The sequence below is a fragment of the Alnus glutinosa genome, chromosome 4 (genome assembly GCF_958979055.1).
Source record: "Alnus glutinosa chromosome 4, dhAlnGlut1.1, whole genome shotgun sequence".
NCBI classification, from domain to species: Eukaryota; Viridiplantae; Streptophyta; class Magnoliopsida; order Fagales; family Betulaceae; genus Alnus; species Alnus glutinosa.
The window spans coordinates 26,091,215-26,094,606 of record NC_084889.1 but is presented as its reverse complement, the minus strand read 5'-3'; the positions used below and the strand labels follow the sequence as shown (position 1 = coordinate 26,094,606).

At 36.4% G+C, this 3,392-nt stretch overlaps 1 long non-coding RNA gene across 1 annotated transcript; it reads left to right on the top strand.

Annotated features, from left to right (window-relative positions):
* The first annotated feature begins 1,872 nt into the window (after window positions 1-1,872).
* On the top strand, window positions 1,873-3,171 carry LOC133867320 (uncharacterized). The gene is made up of 2 exons (XR_009900036.1): window positions 1,873-1,989; window positions 2,996-3,171. It is a non-coding gene; the product is annotated as an uncharacterized LOC133867320 (long non-coding RNA).
* The last annotated feature ends 221 nt before the right edge of the window (window positions 3,172-3,392 follow it).

Here is a 3,392-nt window from a genome sequence, read left to right as displayed (position 1 = left end):
TCCACTACAATACAAAATTTTTTCACTTTTCTATGTAAATTATTTTTACTTTATATCACATCTATTACTTTTTACTAACTCAAAAATTATTTTCCCACTATTATATTGTGTTCACTCACTTGCCAAACATGCCCTCAGAAACATATTTTCTGTTAGTGACGACAAAAAGGACATATATATATATATTGTCGATAATGTTGAAAATTATTTCATGAAAATTTAAGTTTCTCCCCAATTTGAATATTTCAATTTTTTCACTATTTTTTCAATTACTCTTTGTTCCACATTGAAAAACTATAGCTTTTTTATGTGCTTTATAAGCATTTATCTTGCTCTTATACTAGATTGAATTTTGAGTATTCAAATGCTAGTTGTGTGATTCAGTGTGAAGCATTGACCGTTGTGACGACCCGTTTTTTTATTTTTTTTTATTTTTATACAAAACATGAAATGAGTCATCGCAGTGGCATGACTACGTGTTGCTCAGCCAACATAGACACATACCCCATAACATGTGCATGATATACAGAGTTACATCTACAGCGGAATAAATCATGATACCATTACATATAGCGGAAAAATATAATTATAAATAAACCGGTTATCTATACAAAAGTGAGCCATAACACAGGTCTATCTATTTAAAGTTTAACTATACATAACTATTACAAAAGAATGGTTTATACAAAATAATATGTGACACACACGTCACAAGCCATATACAAAAGTACTCAAAATAAAGACACCACAGTCCTATCCCACTACGATTGTCGCTACGGGCTTCAATCGTAGCAACCCAAATAGTATGCTACAGGATCATCATCCGCCTCAGGAGTACCTGCAATCACAGGAATATCATCTATACGGTTGTGGTGGTATCCACATCCGCATAGGTGAAATAATGAGTTCACCGCCTTAATATAAAACATACTAAGACCTCAATGGTATAAAACTAACTGAGTTTTTCATAAAGAACTAACCTTTATTTTATTTTTAGTCACGTGAGTACTATATTAGCCACAATTTACCAATAGCTAATGCAGTAAACATCGGCTATCTAAAAAACATTTAAAACATACTATATAGCTGTAAGGACCGAGAAAATAAATAGGGAGTTTAGCATTTTATAATTTATATTTATTAAATTGATGGGACTAATAATAAATCCTAAGTAGATAAAATGCTATGATTGGAATAAAATGGATTTAAGACAAAGTAATATAATTTGAATAATAAAATACTAATGAGTCATTGGGTAATAAATAATTAATTGTACGGGTATAATATAGTTATATTAAATGTTAGGGTTTGATATTAATTCTTAAATGATAGAAATATTATATGGTGGGGGTCCTGATGTAATTAATGGAAGTTGAAGTTTTTATTAATAAAGAGAATCCTATCCCTGCCACGTGGCTTTACCCAATTGGCTGGAGTGGATTTCACTATTTCCCCCAACCACTCACAAGGTGCCACATGTCCCTTATCATCTTCTTTTCCTCCCTCTTCCTCCCTCACGCACGGATCCTTCTCCTTCTTCCTTTTCCTTCTTCCTTCTCTTTTCTTCTTCTTTCTTCGGTCTTCTTCTTCGCATGCCCGAACGACCCACAGAGAGAGGTGCCGAGAGACTGAGGGGGAAAGTGAGGAGAGATCGGAGAGAGAGTTTCAGAGGGAGAGACCGAGAGACTTGGAGAGAGAGAGAGAGAGCTGGGAGTCGGGGGATCCGACGCACGGGGAAAACCCGAAACCCAGAGGACCCGATCCTCTGAAGGGTGGTCGCCGGTGGGGCTATGGAGGCGATTTCCGGCTGATCTTCCGGTGGGTCGACGATTGGTGGAACCCAGGAGCTCCGATCGTGAAGCCCGTGACCCGCGACCCATGACCCGCTGAACCCGTGAGGAAGACCCAATTCTTCATGGCGTTTTCCGGCGGCTTTTCCGGCGGACTTAGTGGCATTTTCCGGCGGATTTATTGAGGAAAATCCCCAAGGTATAAATCCTATAATTTTGTGGATTAATTTATAGATTTTTGAAATTAGGGTTTCATGATTTTGTTTGGGGTTTCTCTATTGTTTGGCCGGTTGATTTTGTGTACTGATTTGGGTTTGGTTTTGATTATGTGTGTGATGTGTTCCCTGTTGGGGGAGGATTTGGACGGTTGAGGTAGTCGGTTAAGTGTTGGTAGTGAGGGTGTGTGTGGGCTGTTTACTGATTTGGGGATTTTTGTAGTCTTGGATTTTGATACCCCTGTTTTGATAATCTAGTTTCTTGTAGGTTGTTGATGAATTTTGGGTAGAACCGCGTATTTGGAGGTTTAAGGAATTCCCTATTTTTGGTGGAAGTTGACAGTGGGTCTTTGGTGATGTTTGAATTGTATTGCGATGTTTTGATTAGGAGTGGTAGAGTTTTGAGCAGTGTTTTATGTTGATGTTGGTTTGTGATGAGTTTGGAAGCTAGAATTATTTTGGATTGGTATGTGTTAAGTGTAATGACCTTGGGTTGGGTATTGAGACCAAATTTATGATGTTAGCCATGAGGTGTTGTTGGCCTTGATTGGATATTTGAGTATTTGTCTCTGTGATGTTCATTGTACGGGTATACCAGTTGTGTGTAATGTGATAGTGTAGCCATATTTTTGGACCAGGTGTTCATGTTGGTCGAAAGCTTGGGAAGGACTTTATGGTTTAATGTTACGGTTCATTTTTGTGGGTTCGGTTATGTAGATCCTTAGATAAGAAATGCTATAATTTTAGGTATTGACCGAAAGGTTAAAGGGCTATGTTTTTGGGGAATTAAAATAAGAAATGTAAAGCATATTTACTAGGTTGAGTGTCTTTAAAATTAAAAGCATGTTTATCATATTGAGTCTCTTAAACTCATAATGATAAATATGAATGATTTTCTAAAAGAAAACGATAATTGTACTTGTGTGAATATAATTAGGATTTATGAATGAAGATGTTAATATCATATGTATGTGCATATATTTGTTGCAGATAATGAGTTAAGAGTTGAGAGACTGTACAAAAGGGGACTGTGAGTATTTCTTACTCACTGAGGATGATACGTGTGGTTTAGTCTTTAATGACTAGTGATCTCTGCTTTATTTGATTGTATGCTATTTGATGTTTAACATTTAACATGTGTAACATGCTTTGGTTGGAATTATGTATATGTTGTTGTTGGCATGATTATATGATGGTGTGATGTGAATCTGTTAATAAAAAGACTGAGGTTTATGTACCAAGGCATCAATCTAATGATAAGACCGATGGATGAACCAAAGGATGAAGGATAAATAGAGAAAAACAGATATGGAAGTAAAGCCCAGTATTAGCGAAGAAGATAGCGCTAATGATGTGTTGACAAGAGATATGGTTTTGAGTATGTGAA